This window comes from Mustela putorius, unplaced genomic scaffold, assembly GCF_011764305.1.
Source record: "Mustela putorius furo isolate JIRA1106 unplaced genomic scaffold, ASM1176430v1.1 tig00001114_pilon_pilon_pilon, whole genome shotgun sequence".
In the NCBI taxonomy this organism is placed as follows: Eukaryota; Metazoa; Chordata; class Mammalia; order Carnivora; family Mustelidae; genus Mustela; species Mustela putorius.
In genome coordinates, this window is record NW_025421575.1 from 986,258 (window position 1) to 1,012,584 (window position 26,327).

The following is a 26,327-nucleotide window of genomic DNA, read 5'->3' on the forward strand; positions in this document are numbered from 1 at the left end:
TAAATGTTAACTATCATTATGATTATATACTATATACCTTCACATAATTTATCTCATTTGATCTGGGAGAAGTTTAAATCAGGGATTGCCATCTCCATTTTACAGATGAGTAACTAAAGTTTGAGAAGTTAAGTGACTTTTTGAAGTGACTTGTTGTCAGACAACAAGTGAACTGTCTTAGGGTTATGGGAGATTAACTATGGAGTAGAAAATGTTAAGGGCCATGAGGGGGGTAGCTAAAGGCCTCTGGAAATTTAAAAGTTCTTCTTCCTGGGGGAGTAGGGAAGGCTTGCTAATGGTGATAAGTAAGCAGTAAGGAGGGATAGGGATGGCCTTGATAAGAGTCTACTGAGCTATTCCAGGCAGAGGGGCCCCAAGTGGTGTAGGAGGTGGTAGAAGAGGTGGGATGTTGTTCCTTCTAAAGAATACTTTTGATATAGAAGATTTGGGTCAGGAAAAGAATGAACTTGAAGAGGAGACACCAGGGCATGACAGTCATGTGAGGAGCAGGCAGGAGTAGTTTTGTGATATGGGGAGTGTTATACTGTGTGGGAGAGGGAAGAGGAGATTCTGTAGTGGCAAGTCAAGGCTTTGGACCTGTATTCCAAAAAGCCTACTCTCAAAATCCATGAATATTTGGCTACTTCATTGAGTTCTTACACATCTTGATTAATCAGCTCTGGCAACTTTATCAGATGAGCCAACTGGCCTCTTGTGAAAGGTGTGCAGTGTCTGCTCAGTTCTGTGTTAAACTGTAGGAGACTAAGGAGAAAGAGGAAGTAAATATCTTTCCCAAGGAACTTCCAGTTGTTGCATGGTGAAATTGTTATTTAATTGATTGTGTTCTGTAATTCATGAGTGGGGCTATAGAGGAGAGGTAAGAAATGGATCAGAAACTGCCAAGGAGCATGAGGGCACTGGTTGGGAAAGGAGATTCAGAAAAGGGAGGTTAGAACTTGGATTATTCTGGGTAGGGCCAGTACATCAGGATTTTTAAAAGCTCCCCAGGGGATTTTGATGATCTATAAGTCCTTCTCAACTGAGAAATTATCCATACTTAGAGTGCAATGTATGTCCTGAGAATCCTGGCTAGGACTGAACTTAGAAAACTGACTTGAAATATGAATTACCGTGTACCTTTCTACCTGGGCCTTTATCTCCCATAGGGAGATAAATAGGAATGAAGAAGAGAGTATAGTTGAAGTAGCTTCAGCTCCTTGGGATGCTGCTATGGACACATCTGAACTGTCACTATTATGAAATGGGAAAGCTGGATGTCAAATTAAAATCATTACTACTATTACCACTACCAAAGATGATATTAATAAATGTGTGTGATGGCTCCAGTGGGATCCTGCATTTGGGCACTGTCCATGCCTAGTGGGCTCACAGTTAAGGAGGATCAAATGACAGTTTCCATGCTGTGCTCTGGATAGGCAGTTCCCTGGAACTGGCCCTTTTCAGTGGATTGGGTTAGTTGTGTTCTTTTGCACCACTTGTGTACCATGCAGCAGCACAAATATCCACCCCTCTCCCCACCAACCCCACTTTTTCTCCTGCCTGATAAATTTCTAGAATGTTGAAGAAGTCAGAAAGATTCTTAGAGGCCATGAAGTCCAACTCCTTTGTTGTACTGAGGGAGGTGGGAGGCTCAGAGGGACATGGGGACTTGACCAGGGTCACAGAGTAAAGCAGTGGCAGAAACAGGGCCCTGATAAAAATCTCCTGGCTCATATAGGCCAATATGTGCTTTCCATAGCATCTACATCTTGCTACTTCCTCTCTACCTCCACTAATTCCTGTCACCTAAACTAGCATCTTATTGAGACTATGGACTTCCTCCAGAACAGTGATTCTCAATCTCAGCAGCCCATCAAAATCCCCTGAGGAACTTAAAAAATACTGATGTACTGGCCTTACATTGGACCAATTGAATCAGCATCTCCAGGGGTTTAGGCAGTATTTTAAAAAGCTCCCTAGGTGATTCTAATGTGCAGTCAAGATAAAATAAAACAAACAACACTCTAGAGAAAACAAGCCTCATATGTTTTTAAGTAATCTCTATACACAATGTGAGGCTTGAATTTACAACCCCAAGATTAAGAGCCACATGCTTTACTGACTGAGTCAGCTGGGTGCCCCCAAACCTCATATATATGAGATCTAAAAGACAGACTCCCAACAAAGCAGGCTTCCCAGCCACTGAGCCCCTCAACAAATCCCTGAACCCTGGTATGTGGAGGGCTTAGGAGTCTGAGAGTCTGAGTTTCAGTCACTGATGCTGTCCTGAACCCCACTGACCCTCTAGTCATCACCTTCCCCCACATCCTAGTTCAGAAGTGTTTTATTTCCAGCATTCTTATTCTTTCTTTACCTATCGCAAATGACTCTGAAGAGACTTCCTGCCTCCAGTGGGAAGCCCACAAACATTTTGCTCCAGCTTTTTACTTTTTTTGGAGACCTCCACACATAAGGCATATCTTGTCTCTGGCTCCTTCTGAGGGACTTGTGCAATCTAGAGCCATCCTCCCGCTACAACCTCATCTCCTTACAGTTCTAATACATAGAGTCTGCTTCTTTAAACACCAGACATTTAGGGAGTCAGTCCAGAATAGGGAAGAGAGACATTGGGCACTCAGACCCCCGATGCCTGTTCAGCTCTTTGCCTATTATCTTGATGGCTCTGGGCCCATAGTTATGTGCAAATTTGACTTGCTTAGGGATGAGAAGGTAGAGATGTGTACTTTTCCCACACCACCAAGTGGTCTTTGTTTTTTCAGAAAATTAAAATTTATTGAAATATTCCAGTAATGAGATTAACATTAGTAATACTAAATTGACAAAACATCTTCTTGAACACACTATGTACACCTATCTTCAAGTAATCAGGTAGCAATGGATTATCAATAACTCTTTGGCAACCTAGACACTTTGCTATGTTGTGGTCTTTTAATGCTCTCCCTTAGTTAGATTTCTGCTTCCTCCTCCACCTCCTCCTACCTATGACTCAGTGTCCAGGAATGTGCTTGTTAAATCTCCTGGACTGTTGTTTTGTGAGCTCTTAAAATGTAAAATCAAAGCTAGAGTAATAAAGAGATCCTTTTAGGCTATTGTTGTGTGAGGATAGCATATTCTGTTTACTGCAGTGGGTGGTGGGTGGACTGGGGTACTGAGAAAGCCCAGCTAGGCTCCAATCCCTGCCATACCAGAGCCCTTCCTGAATTGCTTCAAGCCATTTATAGACCTCTGCTCTGGCCTCAGTCTGTAACTGAGCCCTGATTCTGGTTTTAATCCAGAGTTTCCCTGCCTCCCATCAAGACCAGAAGCTGAGAGGTATTCTGGGAAAGAAACACTGAAGCAGTGGCATCTGAGTGGTTGGAGCTGAGCTGAAGGCATAGCAGTCAGCAGACAGAAATGCAGATTAGTGGTGGCCTCCAGTAGAAGCAGCTTGCAGAGAGAGCTGTACCTCTGTCAGTCCCTGGGGTTCTAGAAGAGGAAAAACTCCCTGATGGGCAAAGTTTGTGTTCCCCCTCACTGGGGTTCAGGTTCATTGTGAGTTTAGAGGTCTGCTACGTAGAGCTGTGTGATGGTAGGCAAGTTGTTTTACATGTATCTCCAATTTTCTCTTCCATCAAGCAGGTGTGTAGAATAATGCAGGTTCGGCATACTGGTGGGGGGAGGTCAACAAAATGTTAGTTTCCTAACCTTTCCCTATCCTAGTTCCCGTAGTCACACCCAACTGTTGAAAGGAAAGAGTTCCATATGACACCTTCCAACTCTTACCTCACTTCCTTGGCCATTCTTTTTTGCTCTGTGTTCTCTAGACTTGTTTGATTAGGAGTCTAGGGAAAGAAAGAAACAATAAAAGGTCTGTATATTCAGGATACCTAGAAGGCCTACTGGAATTGAGTGGTTTTTAAAATTTTTATTTAAATTCAATTTAATTAACATACTGTATTATTAGTTTCAGATGTATATTTATTCCACAATCGCATACAATACCCAGTGCTCATTACTTCAAGTGCCCTCCTCAACGCCCATCACCCAGTTAACCCATCTCCCCACCCAACTCGCCTCTAGCAACCCTCAGTTTGTTCCCTATAGTTAAGAGTCTCTTATGGTTTGCCTCCGTCTCTGTTTTTGTCTTACTTTATTTTTTCTTCCCTTCCCCTATGTTCATCTGTTTTGTATCTTAAATTCCACATATGAGTGAAATGGAGTGGTTTTAATTGACAACTAGCCTGGGTGGTATGAACACACATTAGCTCGTGACACTGGGCAGGGTCATGGAAGGAAAGAGCCATACATAGCTCAAGGTAGGTTTGATTTCCATGCTTCAGGAAGAGGCTCTCTGGTTTCTGTCATTTCCTATTGTCTCTTTCTAGAGACTCAAGACCTTAGCTGGCCTATGGGTATGGGAAAGCACCTGCAGCTGGGCAAAGAAGGGCCATAGTGGAAATTAGAGGTGGTGTGTTCTGTAGCACCCAAGACTGTCTGCCTTGCAGACCTCCACCGACAAAGAGCACAATTGACCAAGGGCCTAAGCTGCCTTGTTCTGAAATCCATCCCAGCATTTGTACTGAGGTACCTGTTACAAGGCAGAGATATTAAAGTAGGCCCATTCCTGGGAGACACAGAAATCCTCTGACTGCCAACTGACCTTGTCTTCATCAATTCCTGTTGGCCTTGCCAAGCCTTCCTTAGAGTGCAGGGCAGACTAGGACACTTTCACCCAACCCTACCTCCCTCCTTCTTTTGTTCAGGGGCAGACTTACATTGCAGTTTCACAGCTCTCTTAATCTTTCTAGGCTCCTTCCCCATTTGCTTTCATTTTCCTTAATAAATATTGGCACATTTAATCCCATTTTATTGTCTAATCCTTAGAGGCCCCAGACTAACACAAGTTCTGAGCAATGTGAAATCAAATGCATTGGCCTGGATTCTAGACCTATAGCCAGGGTCTTTTGTGAGAAACTATGGGCTATCCTTAAGAAAACAGCATGTTTCTAAACACTGGAGAATAATCCCTAGGGTTTGGAGATACTTTGAGTGTGATCCAAGTTTATTACCTTGCTTTACTCCAAATCAATATTTCAGACACCTTTCTTTTTTTTTTTTTCAGTGTTGTAACTCAGGGTCTTATGTGTACATGTATGGAAGAGGATCTTTCTTTTCTTACTGAGGTATAATTGATAAAATGTTATATTAGTTTCAGGTGTACAATGTAATGATTTAATACACTGCAAAATTATTACCATAATAAGTCCAGTTAACATCCATAACCATACATAGTTACAGTTTTTTTTTATTAAGAGAATTCAAGATCTGTGCTCTTAGCTTCTTTCAAGTATACAGGAGAGTATTATTAACTATAGCCACCATGCTGTGTATTATAGCCCCATAATTCATCTTATAATTGGAAATTATTCATTTTACGATTGGACATTTGTACTTTTTGACCCATTTCACCCATTTTCCTCACCTCCACCTCAGGAAACCAACAATCTGTTCTCTATATTCATGAGCTTGGGTGTTTTTTTGTTCATTTTTGTAAGATTCCACATATAAGTGACACTATATGGTATTTATTTTTTCTGTCTGGGTTATTTCACTTTAGCATAATACCCTCAAGGTCCATCCATTTGTCACAAATGGCAAGATTTGGTAGGAAGATCTTTCTTTAGAATAGTTACAGTATTGCCCAAGAAGCACTCATTTCATCTCGATCTCCATTTTTGACTTGGAGTCAGAGAATTCTAGCTCCATGTTTGCCACTGACAAATTATGTTAACTTGGACAAGTCCTTACACCTCTTTGACCTTCCCTTTCTGAGCTCGGTTCTTATTTTTTGTTACTTCTACTTTTATTTTGTTTCCTCAGTCTTTTCTTATCCAAATTGTGGTGTTCAAGTTCTAAAGGCAGCAATGTATTGAAAACAGAGTGTATGTGTGTGTGTGTGTGTGTGTGTGTGTGAGAGAGAGAGAGAGAGAGAGAGAGAGAGGAGGGGAAAGATGTCTCCTCCTTACAGCTTGTTTCCAGCTTTGCTTGGCAGTTCCCTCACATGCAGTGCCAGGCAACACACATGGTGACCTACTTTTGCAAGAAGGCTGGTTTTGGAGTTATACTCTTTACCTTGATGCTTGGCCTGGGATGGGTCTGCCACTAAATGTCAGATACAGATGTAAGGAACATAGGGTCTGTGGCTCTGGTTATCATTACCTAATTAAAGATTGTAACATTGAAAGGCATTCTAACTTTCGGCTTTATGTTACCAGAAACCACCCCAGAAATTTTAAACTTAATCACTTCCACGTCTTCCTAGGAGAGATTCAGCCTTAATCTCATTTCCAGCTTTTTCTGGAGAGGCCAGGATGCTTTGTTCTAAGCTCCTGATTTCTCTAAATCTTACCTTGTCCCCTGCAGTGGCCTTCCTTCTCTCTTACTCTCAGTGGAGTGTCTCTTCCTGAGCCCTTCAGCCCAGCCCAGTTCTGCTCCTTTTATAGCTGCCCTCCCCCTGAATTCCCTCTTCCTGTCTCCTCTTACCCCTAGTGGAGGAAACCCCACCTCTGTTGACCCAGCATCTTTGAAGAGGGTCTGAAGCTGCACCTCTGAATTTGGGTGGAGCCCCTTGTAGGCATCCAGACAACGACTGGGAATCAAGATTGTTTTTACTTTCTGGTTCCCAGACTCTTTGGGGGCTTGAAGATCTGTTCATTCGAGGTGGTAATTGTACCGAGGTACTTGTTTCCTTGTGTAGCCTCCTGACAGCCAGTGTTTCACCCAGAGCTTTTGGTTCTAATTTGGTGTTCTTATCCCAGCATGTCACAACTTCACCACCTCGTGAGCGTACTGCAGATCTGTTGAGGATGGGCCTGGAAAATTCTGACCAAATAGAAACAGACTAAGCAGGGGAACAGAGACGTAGTTGTGTTTGGGACTAGTGTAGCAGGAATTCATTAAGGGTACCAGACACTTTTAAAGAAACTGAAGAGAAAATCGCATCAAAACAAAAGCCTTTCAAAAATACCACACACAGGTACAACATAGGGATCTGTCTTAATACTTCCCAAGTCCTTGGACCACCAACTTCTGCTCTGTCTATGAGACCATATGCAGGTCCTCCCACCTCTCCATGGCTCAATTTCTCCACCTATCAAAGTGAAAGGATTGGACTCTATTATCTTTTAGGACATATGGTGAGAAAGTAGGTAGCCTGGGAAAGAGAAGATCTGTGCAACTCCAGAGATTCCCCTCAGGGACTACAGCGGAAGGAGAGGATAGATGGAGAGAAAGTAAACAAAAAACATCAGTGGAGGTTCCAGTGTCCTGACAACCATCCCCATAACACTAGTGCAGCCCTCCTTTTATATGATTTATATAATGAGCTCCAGTATAAGATTGCAACTGGAAAGGAAAAGGGGTTCCATAGATTTAAAAATATTTTAAACTTTCAAACTTCTAGCTGTGAGTCTGGAAAAGTAAGCATTTAGTGTTTGTAGCTTCTGTAATGGTGACATAAATAGAGAAGAGAATTGAAATGGATATAAAGTTAGCCCAACAGCATTTGCTATAATTTTTTGCTCTAAATCTAATTACTTTTTTATAGCTTATGAAGGTATAATTAATGTACAGTAAACTACACATAATTACAGTGCATTATTTGGTAAATTTTTGGAACATGTATATATCCATGAAGTCATTGCAATAATCTAATTAATAAACATATTACCTTCAAAAGTTTCATCATGCCCTTGATCAGTACATCTCCCCTTCTACCACTATGCCCAGACAACCACTGATCTGTCTTCTGTTACTATAGGTTAGTTGGCATTTTTTACAATTTAATATAAATTTAATTATACTGGTGGTTGCCAAAGAAAAAGGGAATAGAATGATGAGAAAAATGGTGAAGGAAATTAAGAGGTATAAACTTCCAGTTACAAAATAAAGAAGTCATGGGGATGAAAAGTATAAGATAGGGAACATAATCAATAATATTGCAATACACTTATTGTGGTGAGCATTTTGAAATATATATAATTGTTGGATTACTATATTGTATACCTGAAACTAATTTAATATGTCAACTATACTTCCAATAAAAATTTCAAAGTAAATAAATAGTGGAGTCATACAGTACCCTTTTTGTTTAGAGTCTTCCACTCAGCATAATTATTTTGAGATACAAAATAAAGTGTGTGTCAATATTTTGTTACTTTTTATTGCCAAATAGTACTCCATTGTATGGATATAATACAGCAGTTTATTTATTCTTTTATGGATATTTTGGTAGTTTCCAGTCTTAGACTTATAAATAAAGCTGTTACAAACATTTATGTATAAGTTGTTTACAAGTACTTTTTAGTTTAATTGATGACTTCCATTTCCAGAATATTTTTAGCAGAAACAGACTTGGCGAATGTTGCATTTGTGTTCTCTTTTGTACTCAAGACTATTTTCGGCATTTTTGTAGTTGTTGATGTTTTACATCCTTTTGATGTTATTACATATTGTTGACCCTACAGTAGTACTTCCCCAAGCATGGGGAATGGGTTTCTGAAAACCCATGCAGGAAGAATTTTAGTTGAAAAACTTAAAACTTTTGTAAAAAAAGATTTCTTGGGTGAAATGAGAGGCAAAGCTCTTGTAAATATTTTACATTTAGTAAAACAAACCAATAACTATAATACCAAATAAAAACAGTATTAATTTCTTTTTAAACCCAGTGGGCTAGACAAAGCTTAGGGTCTTCACACAGGAGAGACTAGAAACTCATGAATGGAACAGGGGACAGAATCTTAAAATAGTTGACGACCTATTGCTCTGCCACTGAGCCAGATAATATGGCAACACAGAGGAAACTGGTCTTTAGGATTGGACTGACCCATGACCAGCAAACAGCTGTTGTTTCAGGAAAGGGGTTTCGAGATGAATTGCATGATTTTCATCTGTTAATAGGGCAGGGTATGAGATCTATCTTATGTCTTCCTTCCATTCCTCCCCAAGGAAATGGCCATACTTTTATTTCATTCTTACGTTATTTTAGTTTATATTTCCTAAAATGGCCCTATGAGACTCTTTGGAAACCAACAGTGACTCTCAGGCCAGAAGACAATGTGGCATAAGGATATATCGCCACAGTGTGGGTAGCCGGGAATGGGGAATACAAGCACAAAATCTTTCCCTGGATTCTGGAGTCTTTTCCTGTCTCCTTGGGAATGAATTACTGCAGAGAAGGACAAGAGCAAAATTCTTTAGAAAGAATTGTCTCATCAGCTGCTGCAACTCCACTGGTTCTTGCTGCCTTTGCCACCCTTCAGATTGTTGCCCTAGCCTTGAGGCCACTCAGATCAGCTTGAATGGTATTTCACTGTGCGGGGCTGCCAAGAAGGCTGGGGGTGGCATGCAGCCCATGTTGTAGATTGGAGACAGTGTTTGAGCACCTGGTCAGTCCCCACTGCCAGACAGGAAAGGGTTGGAGAAAGGTCCAGTGAGGAGCACACTGCAGTTTTCTTCCTCAGACAACCCCCATATCTGAGTCACAATTCCAGAGAGATTGGATACATTGTTCTTGGCTTGCTTGCTGCAAGTGTTTGGGCAATGAACAAAGCAGTCAAGAGACCATGTGAGGAGACAGGACAAAAATGAGGAGGGGATTGAAGGAAAGGTGGTAAAGGATATCTGGACCAGGAGCCCCTGAGGCTGCCTAGGCGACTGACTGATCTGCATACAAACATTAGAACTTCCCCTCTCAGACTCCAGGGAATGTGGACTGCTTTGCTGTCTCAGATCAGGAAGAACATGATGTCCTTATGTGGTGGGAGACAGCTGGTCAATACCACCTCCAGGGAGAGATGTGAAGGGAGCCAAGAGAACTGCAAACTCAGCAGACAGTGCCATTGAGGGAAACCTAGGAAGAAGGGTACAGACTCCATCCAAGGCCCCAGGGTTCCAGGAGTCCGGATGCGCGGTGGATGTCAGCTCCATACTCTCTCATCAATGTCTCAAAGCCCTGGTGTTTAGGGCTGGTGTGAACTTTTTATTTTCATTCTCTTTATGAACTTTCTCTAGACCTGGCTTCTCAAAAGCTATGAAAAAGCTACTCAGGTGACAGCATTCTCCACCCCTTCCCCTGACTCCCCACTTGCAGTTCCTCTTACCTGAATGTATTTTTCTGGGGTCTGCTGTAGACCCGTGCTTCTCCCAGGACTCTCATTGTGCCTTTTTTTGTCACAGAGAAATTGACTTATTGTGCCTAGTGAGAGCAAAGTTGCCCTTTCCTGAATTACTTTACCAAACTCCACCCCAGCTACAGCCACTCTGAGTGCCAGTTCAGTGACATTAGGGGTACAATAAAACACTCACCTGGTTAAAGGGGTCTTGGAGTTTTGGAACTTGTGGTTTGGATTGAGACCATGATGTTGTCCTAATCTAAGTTATGGTTGCTATAGGTTAACATGGCCCAGAAGCCTATGGTTTTGTCATAATACTCAATACATAGTGATGTGGCCTTAGAGAGGTTTTAGACTTTTGGGGCCATGTTCTAGGTTTTGGGGCCCAATTTTGCCAACATAGGTCATTTTCAGTCAACAGAAACAATCAAGCCAGACAATTTCCTGCAAAAACTGATAGATTTCATTCAATTTAACAAATCTTTCCTGAGCACCTACTTTATTGTGGGGAATAGGCAGTCCTGGAGGGGAGTGGAATAGAGGAAACAAATTTCTGGCTGATGCTAAGAGACTTGGGCTCCAGATCTGACAGAACCAGACTTACTGTGTGACTTCAGACAAATTACTACTGTTCCTTGGGTCTTAGTTTCCTCATGAGTGAGATTAAATGTTTGGATTCTGTCAGCAATTCCCATATTTTTCACCCTTTAAAATATTTCCCCTCCTGGGCCATATATTTCTCAAGATTTTGTTTACCAATCAATATATTGATTACATGATAATTTATTTCCTCATCTTATTAGTTGATGTCATAACTGCTAATCAGAACTGACCACTAAGATAATGACTGTTATAGCCAAAAAGAAAAAAACTTTGCAATTTAGTGAGCATGTGCTATATATCACCTTATCCTGGATCAATTTAAACTTTCTTTTAGGGCTTTGGATTTATTCAAAGACTTCTCTCCTTCCACTCCCTTTTTATTACTTCTACTACTCTCAATTAGAAGCTGGAATAGATGCTCACTAAGCTCCCATCAGCCCTATGGGTACCCCAGGGAATCAATCCCACCTCCCTTTCCCAGCTCCACCCCTACTTACTATGTCTAAACCTGGATTCCTAGTTTCTGTGACACTGCCATACCAGCCTTCTAAACAATGGCTCCTTTGTGGATTGGTAGGCCTTCTTCTCTGGGTTATTTCTCCCCAGTTGTAAGGTCTCTTTGAAGTTTGGGTAGAAACCCAGAAACCTCTTAAAAAAGATAAACACCAGAGACCATGTAAGGATTCTCACTGCAGTTTTGGCATGCCTGAACTCCAAGGCCCTTTTTTTCTGTCTGCCATTGTTCAGTGGACTCTTCAGGTTCTCAGTGAAAGCTATGTTTTCTATGGCTTCCTATCTTAGCCCAAAACAATATGCTCTCTGGAGATTTGGAGACACAGAGAACATTGGAAAATATGAAGTATATTTTGAATTTGAAAGTGGAAAAAAAAGTGGGCACTCCTAGGAGCAGATGTTGATTGCAGGAGCATGGAGCATGTTTGATTTGGGGACATTTCCCACCTTTCTCAGGCTAAACTAGGTCACCATATACCCAGGTAGCTCCCAAACAGAGATAGAAGTCTAAGGACCTCTAAAGTCTTACCTATTTTCCCTGTCTTCCTGTACTTCTTTATCTCTGTCCCTTCTATGCTTACTTAGCTATTTAAAAATAGCTAAGCTGGAAAGTGTAAGGACCCTTAGAGAAATTCTTCTCAGAACTCCTCATGATATAGACAGAGAAACAAGGATACAGATGAGTAAGGGACTTGATTTAGGCCACATAGCAGATAAGCAGCAGAGCTGGAAACTGGAGTCTAGGGCTAAGGGTGGAGAGGAAGTTTCTAAAACAAAGAGGATATCCCAAGTAATGTGTGTAGGGGGGAGCATGCAGAAAGCAGGTCAAGACCTATAACCTGGACTTTGTGACCACCTCCAGGGTTGGTTTGCAGTTTACCTGGTCAGCTTCAGGCACTGGGAACAAGCTATCTCTCAGAAACAAAAATGCCACTTCTGTGTAATTATTTTGAAGCTTGAAGACTGTGGACATTTAATTTTCCAAAAATAAAAACCTAGTATAAGCAAGACCCTGTGGGAACAAGAGTTGGGGCAAGCCCTCAGGGAGGCAGCTTAGACAAGACAGTTAAGAAAGCCCCCAGTGAAAGCCTTTGCAGGCAACATGGTTTGCAAAAATTTAGCCTGTATTCTTGCCTCCTTTCATGTATTCTATAGGTTGATTGTTGTCAAAGTATGTTCCATAAAATGGAAATCTGATTTTGTCAGTCCCTAGTACAGAAACCACTCATGAATCCTCATTTAACTTGGTGAAATTAGATCCAGCCTCCTGAGTATACCACTCAAGTTCCCAGGTTACTTTCCTAGGCTTATCTTCTACCCAACATGTAGCTAAACCACTCACACATAACTTCTTTATTTACATCATATCATAGCATTCATACTTTGCACCACATTGTTCATATTTTGTTCATGTTTTTCCATTAGCTTAAGATAACTTTTGTAATTTTTTTTTAATCAGAGAGAAAGAGAGAGAGAGAGAGAGAGCACAAGCAGGGGGAATGGCAGGCAGAGGGAGAAGCAGGCTCCCTGCTGAGCAAGGAGGCTAATGTGGACTCAATCCCAGGACCTTAGGATCATGACCTGAGCCAAAGGCAGCTGTTTAACCGGCTGAGCCACCCAGGCATCCCAATACCTTTCTTTTCTTTGTGATTATTTGATTATTCTTCATGGCTCAATCCAGATTACCTTTTGTTTTGCTAAGCTTTTTTTTTTTTTTTTAAATAACAGCTTGAGACAAAATTCATGTGCCATACAATCAGCCCATTTAAAGAAGAGAATTCAACATTTTTTTAGTATATTTACAGAATCATGCAACCATCACCACAATCAATTTTACAGCACTGTAATCTCCCAAAAAGAAACCTATACCCTTTACCTCTCACCCCAGAATTTTCTCATTCTCCCATTCCAGTTCTAGATAACAGTAATCTACTTTTGGTCTACATGTCTTTACATATTCTAGACATTTCAGGTAAATGGAATATGTGGTCTTTTTCTTTGGCCTATTTCACTTAGCAAGATGCTTTTAAGGTTCTTCTATGTTGCAGCATGTTTTAGTAATTTGCTACTTCTTATGGCAATTAATATTCCATTGTATGAATGTACCGCATTCCATTCATCTATTCATTGGTTTATGTACTTTTTGGCTATGAACATTTGTATCCAAGTTTCTTGTTTGTTTGGTTTTGTTTTTATTTTTTGTAGACATATGGTTTCATTTGTCTTGGGCATATAACTAGAAGTACAATTATTGGATTAAATGGTAATTCTATGTTTAACATTTTAAGGAAATGCCAAAATGTTTTCCAAAGCAGCTGAACCATTTTACATCCCCACCAGCAATACATGATGATTTCAGTTACTCCATATACTCACCAATATTTATTATTTTCCTTTTTAATTATTTTTTATTTTTAAAATTTTATTTTTAGTTTCTTTTTAAGTATTATTATTATAGCCATCCTTGTGAGTGTGAAGTGATTTCTTATTTTGATTTTGATTTGCAGTTCCCAAATGATGTTAGGCATTTTTTCTTATCCTTATTGGCCATTCATATATCTTCTTTGGAGAAATATTTATTCAAATATTTTGTCTGACTTTAAAAAAAAACCCTCTTTTTAGGTTCATAGCAAAATTGAGTGGAAGATACAGAAATTTCTTATATTTTTCCTGCTCTACCATATGCACAACCTCCTCTACTCTGAACATCTCAGACTGATATACTTCTAGGAATAATCAATGAACCTAGACTGACACATTATCACCCAAAGTCCATATTTTGCATTAGGCTTACTCTTCATGCTGTACATTCTATGAGCTTTGACAAATGTCAAACTCCTCATTATAATATTTCCCCTTATGTTGTTGTACAGAATAGTTTCACAGTCCTAAAAGTCCTCTGTGCACTGTACCTATTCCTCTCTCCCTTCCCCTGAGTCCCTGGTAACCTGATAATTTTACTGACTCCATAGTTTTGCCTTTTCCAGAATGTCATATTGTTGAAATTATATGGTATGTAGCCTTTTCAGATTGGCTTCTTTCACTTAGTAATATGCATTTCACTTAGTAGCATGTATTTTCCTGTCTTGATAGTGCAATTCTTTTTAGTGCTGAATAAGATTCCATTATCTGAACATACCTACAACTTATCCACTCACCTACTGAAGACATCTTACTTGTTTCTAATTTTAAGCAATTATGAATAGAACTGCTATAAACAATTGTGTGCAAATTTTTGTGTGGGTACAGGTTTTTGGACTTATTTGGCTAAATACAAGGAGCATAATTGGGGTATCATATGGTTAGATGATGTAGTTTTGTAGGAAACTGCTAAATTGTCTTCCAAAGTGGCTATACCATTTTTGCATTCCCATCAGTTGTAAATGAGAATTCTTGTTGCTCCACATACCAGGATTTGGTGTTGTGAGGGTTTTGAATTTTGGCCTTTTTTAAAAATAAAAGGGTGTACTGGTATTTCATTGTTGCTTTTATTTGCAAATCCCTAATGACACATGGTGTGGAACATGTATCATGTTAAATATGCTTATTTGCCATCTGTATATTTTCTTTGGTGAGGTGTCAAGATCTTCTGCCCATTTTTTAATTGGCTTGTTTATTTTCTTATTGTAGAGATTTAAGTGTTTTTTTTGTACACTGTGAATTAGGAACTGTCCTTTATCAGATTTGAAAATATAATCTCCCAGTCTGTGACTGGTTTTTTCATTCTTGTGACAGTGCCTTTTGCAGAGTAGAACCTTTTAATTTTAATAAAGTTTAGTTTGTCAATTCTTTCTCTTATGGATCATATCTAAAAAGTCATTACCATACCTGAGGTCAACCAAACATTATTTTCTAGAAGTTTAAGAGTTTTGTATTTTGCATTTAGGTCTATGATTATTTTTTAGTTAATTTTTATGAAGAATGTGGCATCTGTGACTACATTCATTTTCCTTTTCTTGCATATGGATGTCCACTTGTTCTAGCCTAATTTTTTAAAATTTATTTTTTATTTATTTTCAGCATAACAGTATTCATTATTTTTGCACCACACCTAGTGCTCCATGCAATCTGTGCCCTCTATAATACCCACCACCTTGTACCCCAACCTCCCACCCTCCGCCCCTTCAAAACCCTCAGATTGTTTTTCAGAGTCCATAGTCTCTCATGGTTCACCTCCCCTTCCAATTTCCCCGAACTCCCTTCTCCTCTCTAACTTCCCTTGTCCTCCATGCTATTTGTTATGCTCCACAAATAAGTGAAACCATATGATAATTGACTCTGCTTGACTTATTTCACTCAGCAGAATCTCTTCCAGTCCCGTCCATGTTGCTACAAAAGTTGGGTATTCATCCTTTCTGATGGAGGCATAATACTCCATAGTGCATATGGACCACATCTTCCTTATCCATTCGTCCGTTGAAGGGCATCTTAATTCTTTCCACAGTTTGGCGGCTGTCTAGCCTAATTTTTTGAAAAGATTCTTTGTTCCGTGCGTTTTCTCTGCTTCTTTGCTGAAGATCAGTTGACTCTATTTATGTGGGCCTTTTTCTGGGCTCTACTGATATATTTGCATGTTCTTCCACCAGTGCCACATCATCTTGTTTACTGTAGTTTTATAGTAAGTAAGCCTCGAAGCTGGGTAGTGTCAGTCCTCCAACTTTGTTCTCCATCAATATTGTTTTTAAAAGATAAAATGATTTTATTATGGATTAAGCATTAAACCAAATTGTGATGCCTGCATCATAGGTAATCCACGAAGAGACTGCAAAGACAAAAATGAATCTTGCTCTTTTATATAGGTAAGCATATGCAACCTATTATATACTTGCTGTCAAGCTAAACAATAACTAGTCCTCAAGTAAGAGGACTTAACAGCACCATCTGTCACATATAGTTCTTCCGAACTTTGCTTGTTAGTTAGGGTATTCTCTTTCATATTATGTTGGCTATTTGTGGTCTTTTGCCTCTACATATGAACTTCAGAGTAATTTTGTCAATAACCACAAAATAACTTGCTGGCATTTTAATTGAAATTGCATTAATCAAGTTGGAAGAACTGAGATCTTGACAATATTGAGTGTTCCCATCCATGAACATGGAATAACTCTCCATTTATTTATTTATTTAAATTATTTTGAAGAAATCTTTTCTTATGTATTTTTAAAATTTACTAATTTATTTTTAACTTCTTTTCAGTGTTCCAGAATTCATTGTTTATGCACCACACCCAGTGCTCCATGCAATACGTGCCCTCTATAATACCCACCACCAGGCTCACCCAACCTCCCACCCACCCACCCCTCCAAAACCCTCAGTTTGTTTCTCAGAGTCCATAAGTCTCTCATGGTTTGTATCCCCATCTAACTTCCTCCAATTCCCTTCTCCTCTCCATCTCCCCATGTCCTCTGTATTATTCCTTATGCTCCACAAATAAGCAAAACCATACGACAATTGACTCTCTCTGCTTGACTTATTTCACTCAGCATAATCTCTTCCGGTCCCATCCACGTTGATACAAAAGTTGGGTATTCATCCTTTCTGATGGAGGCATAATTCTCCATAGTATATATGGACTATATCTTCTTTATCCATTCGTCCATGGAAGGGCATCTCAGTTCTTTCCACAGTTTGGCGACTGTGGCCATTGCTGCTATGAACATTGGGGTACAGATGGCCCTTCTTTTCACTACATCTGTATCTTTGGGGTAAATACCCAGGAGTGCAATTGCAGGGTCATAGGGAAGCTCTATTTTTAATTTCTTGAGGAATCTCCACACCATTTTCCAAAGTGGCTGCACCAACTTGCATTCCCACCAACAGTGTAAGAGGGCTCCCCTTTCTCCACAACCTCTCCAAAATTTGTTGTTTCTTGCCTTGTCAATTTTTGCCATTCTAACTGGTGTAAAGTGGTATCTCAATGTAGTTTTGATTTGAATCTCCCTTATGGCTGGTGATGATGAACATTTTTTCATGTGTCTGTTAGCCATTTGTCTTCTTTGGCGAAGTGTCTGTTCATTTCTTCTGCCCATTTTTTTGACATGATTATCTGTTTTGTGTGTGTTGAGTTTGACGAGTTCTTAATAGATCTTGGATATCAGCCCTTTGTCTGTACCATCATTTGCGAATACCTTCTCCCATTTGTGGGTTGCCTCTTTGTTTTGTTGACTGTTTCCTTTGCTGTGCAGAAGCTTTCGATCTTGAAGTCCCAAAAGTTCATTTTCACTTTTGTTTCCTTTGCCTTCGGAGACATATCTTGAAAGAAGTTGCTGTGGCTGATATGGAAGAGGTCACTGCCTATGTTCTCCTCTATGATTCTGATGGATTCCTGCCTCACATTGAGGTCTATTATCCATTTCGTGTTTATCTTTGTGTATGGTGTAAGAGAACAGTCAAGTTTCATTCTTCTACACATAGCTGTCCAATTTTCCCAGCACCATTTTTTGAAGAGACTGTCTTTTTTCCACTCTATTTTTTTCCTGCTTTGTTGAAGATTATTTGGCCATAGAGATGAGGGTGCATATCTGGGCTCTCTACTCTGTTCCACTGGTCTATGTGTCTGTTTTTGTGCCAGTACCATGCTGTCTTGGTGATCACAGCTTTGTAGTAAAGCTTGAAATCCGGCAACATGATGCCCCCAGCTTTTTCTTTTTCAACATTTCCTTAGCAATTCGGGGTCTCTTCTGATTCCATACAAAATTTAGGATTATTTGCTCCAGCTCTTTGAAAAATGCCAGTGGAATTTTGATTGGAATGGCATTGAAAGTGTAGATTGTTCTAGGCAGTATAGACATTTTAACAATGTTTTTCTTCAGATCCATGAGCATGGAATGGTCTCCCATCTTTTTGTGTCTTCTTCAATTTCTTCCATGAGTATTCTGTAGTTCCTCGAGTACAGATCCTTTACCTCTTTGGTTAGGTTTATTCCCAGGTATCTTGTGGTTCTTGGTGCTATAGTAAATGGAATAGATTCTCTATTTCCCTTTCTGTATTTTCATTGTTAGTGTGTAAGAAAGCAACTGATTTCTGTACATTGATTTTGTATCCTGCCACATTACTGAATTGCTGTATGAGTTCTAGTAGTTTGGGGTGGAGTCTTTTAGGTTTTCCATATAAAGTATCATGTCATCTATGAAGAGAGAGTGTTTGACTTCCTCATTGCCAATTTGAATACCTTTTTTTTTTCTCTTTGCTATTTGAGTGCTGTTGCTAGGACTTCTAATACGATGCTGAACAAGAGTGGTGAGAGTTGGCATTCTTGTGTTCCTGATCTCAAAGGGAAAGCTTTCAGCTTTTCCCCTTTGACGATGATATTCGCTGTGGGTTTTTCATAGATAAGTGTTATGAGTTGAGGAATGTTCCCTCTATCCCTATACTTTGAAGCGTTTTAATCAGGAATCGATGCTGTATCTTGCCAAATGCTTTTTCTCCATCAATTGAGAGAACCATTTATCTGACGGAGAGAGACATAGCAAGAGAGGGAACACAAACAGAGGGAGTGGGAGAGGGAGAAGCAGGCTCCCCACTGAGCAGGGACCCCCCCCCCCACCAATACGGGGCTCAATCCCAGGACTCTGAGATCATGACCTGAGCCAAAGGCAGACACGTAAAGACTGAGCCACCCAGGTGCCTCTATCTCTCCATTTATATAATTCTTTATTTCTTTCGTCAGTTTTGTAGTTTTCCTTATATAGATATTGTATTTTTTTTTTTTTTTTTTACAATTTACCTATTTCCTTTTGAGGGGTAATAAAGTAAATGGTATTGTGTTTTAATTTCAATTTCATCTGTTAATTTTGGTAAATAAGAAAGCGAATGACTTTTTTAAAAATTTTTTATTTTTTATAAACATATATTTTTATCCCCAGAGGTACAGGTCTGTGAATCACCAGGTTTACACACTTCACAGCACTCACCAAAGCACATACCCTCCCCAATGTCCATAATCCCACCCCCTTGCGAATGACTTTTGATTATTAACCTTGTGCCCTGCAAACTTGCAATAATTGCTAATTCCAGGAAATTTTTAGGCTTTCTTTTTTCTAAGTTTTTATTTAATTTCCAGTTAATTAACTTACAGTGTAATGTTAGTTTGAGGTATAGAATTTAGTGATTATTAACTTATAACACCCAGTGCTCATCACAACATGTGCCTTCCTTAATACCCATCATGCATTTAACCCATTCCCCTGCCCACCTCATATCCAGCAACCCTTAGTCTGTTCTCTGTAGTTTAGAGTCTGTTTTATGATTTGCCTCTCTATTTTTCTTCCTATGTTCATCTGTTTTGTTTCTTAAATTCCACTTATAAGTGAAGTCATACAGTATTTGTTTTTCTCTGATTGATTTATTTCACTTAACATAATACTCTCTAGCTCCATTTATGTTGTTGCAAAAGGAAAGATTTCACTTTTTATGATTAATATTCCATTGTGTGTATGTATATAACATATATACTAGATCTTCTTTATCCATTCACCAGTCAGTGGACATTTGGGCTCTTTTCATAATTTGTCTATTGTTAATAGCACTGCTATAAATATCAGAGTGCATGTATTCCTTCAAATCAGAATTTTTGAATTCTTTGGGTAAATACCTAGGAGTGCAATTACTAGGTCATAATGTAGTTCTATTTTTAACATTTTGAGGAACCTTCATGCTGTTTTCCAGAGTGGCTGCGCCAGTTTGCATTCCTACCAACAGTGTAAGGGGATTCCCCTTTCTCCACATCCTTGCCAACATCTGTTGTTTTCTGTCTTGTTTATTTTAGCCATTCTGAGAGTTGTGCAGTGATATCTCACTCATCATAGTTTTCATTTGTATTTCCCTGATAATGAGTGATGTTGAGCATCTTTTCATGTGTCTGCTAGCCATCTGTATGTCTTCTTTGAAAAAAAAAAAGTCTACTTATGATTTCTGCCCATTTTTAAACTTGATTTTTGGGGGTGTTGAGTTTTCTAAATTCTTTATATATTTTGGATACTAACATTTTATTAGATGTCATTTGCAGCTATCTTCTCCCATAACTTAGGTTGCCTTTTAGTTTTCTTGATTTTGATTTTTTCCTTCACTGTGCAGAAGACTTTTATCTTGATGAAGTTCCAATAGTTTATTTTTGCTTTTCTCTCCCTTGCCTCAAAAGATGTATCTAATAAGAAGTTGGTATGGCCAATGTCAAAGTTATTGCCTGTGTTCTCCTCTAGGATTTTATGGTTTCCTGTCTCACATTTAGGTCTTTAATCCATTTTGAATTTATTTTTGTGTATGGTGTAAGGCAGTGGTCCAGTTTCATTCTTTGGCATGTTGCTGTCCAGTTTTCCCAACACCATTTGTTGAAAAGACTCTTTTCTCAGTAGATATTCCTTCCTTCTTTGTCAAAGATTAATTGACCATATAGTTGTGGGTTCATTTCTGGGTTTTCTATTCTGTTCCATTGATATGTGTCCATTTTTGTGCCAGTACCATACTGTTTTTAAAAAAATACTTTATTTATTTGACAGAGAGAAATCAGAAGTGGGCAGAGAGACAGGCAGAGAGAGGGAGGAAGCAGGCTTCCACTGATAAGAAAGCCCAATGTGGGGCTCGATCCCAGGACACTGAGATCATAACCTGAGCTGAAGACAGAAGCCTAAACCACTGAGCCACCCAGGCACCCCTACCATACTGTTTTGATCACTATTTATTCTATTGTATTATCTTTGTAATATAACTTGAAGTCTGGAATTGTGTATTCTCCAGCTTTCCTTTTCTTTTTCAAGATTGCTTTGGCTATTCAGGGTCTTTTGTGGTTCTATACACATTTTAGGATTGTTTGTTCTAGTTTCATGAAAAATGCTTTTGGTATTTTTATAGGATTGCTTTAAATGTGTAGATTGCTTTGGGTAGTATAGACATTTTAATAATATTTGTTCTTCCAATCCATGCGCATAGAATGTCTTTCCATTTCTTTGTGTCATCTTCCATTTCTTTCATCAGTGTCTTATAGTTTTCAGAGTAGAGTTCTTTCACGTCTTTTGTTAGGTTTATTCCTGGTATCTTATTGTTTTTGGTGCAATTGTAAATGGGATTGATTCCTTAATTACTCTCTCTGCTGCTTTGTTATTGGTACATAGAAGTGCAACAAATTTCTGAACATTGATTTTGTGTCCTGAGGCTTTACTGAATTCATGTATCAGTTCTAGCAGTTTTTTGGGGGGAGTCTTTTAGGTTTTCTATATATGAGATCATGTCATCTGTTAGTTTTACTTCTTCTTTGTCAATTTGGATGCCTCTTATTTCTTTTTGTTGTCTGATTTCTGTGTTGGGACTTCCAGAACTATGTTAAATAACAGTGGTGAGAGAGGACATCCTTGTCTTATTCCTAATTATAGAGGAAAAGCTTTCAGTTCTTCCCCACTGAGAATATTAGCTGTGAGTTTTTCTAGGTAGCCTTTATTATGTTGAGGTATGTTCCCTATAACCCTGCTTTGTTGAAGGTTTTTATCATGAATGGTTGCCAAATGCTTTTTTGCATCTACTGAAATTATCACATGGTTCTTATCCTTTCTTTTATTAATGTGGTGTATCATGTTGATTGATTTGTGAATATTGAACTACCTTGTAACCCTGGAATAAATCCCACTTCCTTATGGTAATTATTTTTTAATGTATTGTAGCATTCGGTTTGCTAGTATTTTATTGAGAATTTTTGCATCCATGTTCATCAAGGATATTGACCTATAGTTCTCACTTTTTTAGTGGGGTCTTTGTCTGGTTTTTGAATCAAGATATTGCTGACCTCATAGAATGAATTTAGAAGTTTTCCTTCTTTTTCTATTTTTTGGAATAGTTTGATAAGAATAGTTACTAACTCTTCTTTGTTTGGTAGAATTCACACATGAGCCCTCTGGTCCTGGATTTCTGTATGGGAGTCTTCGATGATGGTTCACCTTCTTTCCAGGCTATCATCTGTTCAAGTTTTCTATTTCTTCCCCTTTCACTTTTGGTAGTTTATATGTTTCTAATTATTTATCCATTTCTTCTAGGTTGTCTAATTTGTTGGCCTGTAGTTTTTCATAATATTCTCTTATAATTTTTTTTGATTGGATTTCTGTGGTGTCAGTTGTTCTTTCTCTTCTAATTTGTAATTTTATTAATTTGGGTCCTTTCTCCTGTCCTTTTAATAAGTTTGGCTAGAGGTTTATCAGTTTTATTAATTTTTTCAAAGAACCAGCTCCTGGTTTCATTGATCTATTCTATTGTTTTCTTAGTTTCTATATCACTTATTTCTGCTTTAATAGCTATTATTTCCTTATTTCTGCTGCTTTTAGGCCTCACCTGTTGTTCTTTTACTACCTCCTTTAGGTGTAAGGTTAGGTTGTCTATTTGTGATTATTCTTGCTTCTTGTGGTACACCTGTATTACTATTTACTTCCCTCTTAAGACCATTTTTGCTCCATCACCCAGGTTTTGGACTATTGTGTTTTCATTTTCATTTGTTTTAAATTTCTTCTTTGATTTCATGGTTGACCCATATTGTTTAGTAGCACGTTGTTTAACTTCCCTGTATTTGTGGTCTTTCCAAATTTTTTCTTGTGGATTTCTTCTAGTTTCATAGCATTTTGGTCAGAAAAGGTGCATGGTACAACTTCAGTCTTTTTATATTTGTTAAGGCCTGTTTTGTGACATAACATGTACTTTATTCTGGAGAATGTACCATGTACACTTTAAAGAGTGTCTATTCTGTCATTTTATGATGGAATGTTCTATATATATCTGTTAAGTCCTTCTGGTCCAGTATTTCATTTAAAGCAGTTTTTTCCTTGTTGATATTCTTTTTAGATGATTTTTCCATTGATGTAAGTGGGGTGTTAATGTCCCCTATTATAATTACATTATTATCAATTAGTTCCTTTATGCTTGTCATTAATTGTTTCATTGATTTGGGCATTCCTGTGTTGTGTGCATAAATATTTACAATTGTTAGATCGTTTTTTTTGAATTGTCCCCTTTATCATTACACAGTGCCCTTCTTTGTATCTTGTTATAGTCTTTGTTTTAAAGTCTAATTTGCCCAATATAAGTAGTGCTACTCCAGCTTTCTTTTGACATAGTTCCAGGAATTTTTTCTGTTAATTCTTTCAGATTATCTACATTGACAATCATGTAATCTGAGTACAAGGACAGTTTTATTTCTTCTTTTCCAATGTGTACATATTTTCTTGTCTTGTTTTACTGCATTAGCTAAGAATTCCAGTATGATATGGAGGTGTAATGAGAGGAGATATCCATCCTTTGTTCTTGATCTTAGTGAGAAAGCTTCTATTATCTCTTTATTAAGTATTACATTAGCTGTAGGTTTTTTTGTACATGTTCTTTATTATTTTTAAGATGTTCCCCCTCTATTTATAGTTTGCTCAGAGTTTTTTTCTATAATGAGTGATGAATTTTGTCAAATGCTTTTTCTGCATCTTTTAATATGATCACTTGATTTTAGTTCTTCAGCCTGTTGATGCAATTGATTACATTAATTAATTTTCAAATGTTGAACAAGCTTTGCATACCTGAAATAAATCCCATTAGGTTATGATATATAAATCTTTTTATACATTGTTGATTCTATTTGCTAACATTTTGTTGAGGATTTTGCATCAATATTTATAAGAGCTAATGGTCTGTAGCTTTATTCTCTTATAATGTCTTTGGCTGGTCTTGGTATCAGGGTAATACTGGCCTCATAGATTGGGAAATACTCCCTTCTATTTTGGCAGAGTTTGTGAAGATTTGTATTAATTATTTTTTAAATGTTTGGTACAATTCATTCATCAGTAAAGGGATTTTTTTTGAGAAGTGAGGAGTGTCTTAATTACTAATTCAGTTTCTTACTGTATCTCTATTCAGATTTTCTGTTTCTTCTTGCATCAATTTTGGTAGTTTGTGGTTTTATAGAAATTTGTCCATTTTGTCTAAGTTATCTAAGTTAGTGGCATATAGTTGATAGTATTGTCTTGTGCTCCTTTTATTTCTATAAAATTGTAGATATCCCAGCTTTATTCTTAATTTTACTAATCTGATTTTTTTTCTTTTTTTTTTTCTTTTTTGGTCAAACTAGCTAAAGGTTGTCAGTTTTGTAGATATTTTTAAAGAACCAATTTGTGGTTTTCTTGATTTTCTCCATTGTTTTTTATTGTCTATTTTATTCATATATCCTCTAGTCTTAATAATTACCATTATTCTACTTAATTTGGGTTTAGTTTGATTTTATATTTATAGTTTCTTTAGCTGGAAAGCTAGGTTAGTGACTTGAGATCTTTATTTTAAAATATTTTTGTTGAGATTAAATTCACCTACCATAACACTCACCCTTTTAAAGTATACAATTTGGTATTTTTTGTATATTTTTTAATGTTTTCCAACCATTACCATTATCTAATTCCAGAACATGTTTATTATTCCCAAAAGGATGTATTTAGTAGCTATCTCTCCCCTAGCTTCCCATCCCCCTGCCTCCTGCTGACCAGTAATCTACTTTCTGTCACTATGGATTTTGGACATTTCATAGAAAAGATTTTTGGTTGACAATTTTTTCCTCTCACCACTTTGAATAGGTCACCCCACTGCTTTCCAGCCTCTCTTCTTTTTAGTGGACGTCAACCATTAAATTTACTGAAGTTTTTCTTGTCCATGATGAGTCATTTTTTTCTCTTGCTGTATTCAAGATTTCCCTTTGTTTTTGTCACGCTATATCTTGACTGTAGTGTGTCTGGAATGTCTCTCCTTGTGTTTATCCTACTTGTTATTTGTAGAGCTTCTTATTAGTTTTCTTCAAGTTTGAGGAGATTTCATTATTTCTGAATATGTTTTTTCTGTCCCCCTCTCCTCTTCCTGAAATCTCATTGCATGTATGTTGGTGTTTTTAATGGTGTGCCACACTTCCCTGAGGCTCTGTTCATTTTCTTCATTTTATGTTCTCAATCTTTTTTTCAATTTGCCTGTGTATTGATCTACCTTCAAGTTTGCTGATTTTTTTTCCTTGTGCAACCTCAAGACTACATTAAGCTTCTTTTTTGAATTTTTTATTTCACTTATTGTGATTTTCAACTCCAGAATTTCCATTTAGTTCTTTTTTTAAAATTATTTATATATTTATTCATCTTTCTTTTTTTATATAATTTTTTATTTTTTATAAACATATATTTTTATCCCCAGGGGTACAGGTCTGTGAATCACCAGGTTTACACACTTCACAGCACTCACCAAAGCACATACCCTCCCCAATGTCCATAATCCCACCCCCTTCTCCCAAACCCCCTCCCCCCAGCAACCATTTAGTTCTTTTTAAAAATTTCTTTCTCTTTACTGATATTCTCTATGTGATGAGACATTGTTATTATACATTCTTTTTTATTTTTTTTTTCTTTTAATTCTTTAAGCATTATTTCCTTTAGTTCTTTGAGCATATTTGTAATAGGTGCTTTGTTTTCTTATCCAACATCTGGCCTCCTCAAGACAGTTTCTATTGCTTGCTTCCCCCCTCCCCCGCCGTTTATGGGTTACATTTTCTTATTTCTTTTCATGTTTCATAATTTTTTGTTGAAAACTAGAAATTTCAGATAATATATTATAGCAACTCTGGATACTGTTACTTACTTTTCTGGACTTGCATGGTGAAGTCTATTCCCTGCAGTATATGGCCTCTATGTTGCTTCTCAGAAGTTACAGCCTTGGACATATACTCAGTATCACTAGCACTATGGGCTCACTGGTTCTTTCACTGAGATCCCTGTTTAGCTTCTGGCAAATCTGTCTCTAGTGGTATCACACCCAGCTATTAGCCTACACTAATTGCTACTTCATTCCACTATTGTGTTTTTAATGATGCCTATGGGCATAAATTGTTCCTCAATCTGACCCAATTATCGTTGTACTCTATTACAAGGGAGGGTGTTATCAGTCTTTGAGGCTGGCTTAGATCCTAGAATAATACTTCTTAGATCTTTGTTGTTGTTGTTGTTTGTTAAATTTCTAGCTAGTCTGCCAGTCTACAACTGCTACTAGAATCAT

General features: G+C 38.0%; 1 protein-coding gene across 1 annotated transcript in view; it reads left to right on the top strand.

Annotated features, from left to right (window-relative positions):
* SLC16A2 (solute carrier family 16 member 2) overlaps positions 1 to 26,327 on the top strand; it is a 141,164-nt gene that overhangs the window by 47,997 nt on the left and 66,840 nt on the right. The window lies entirely within an intron of this gene.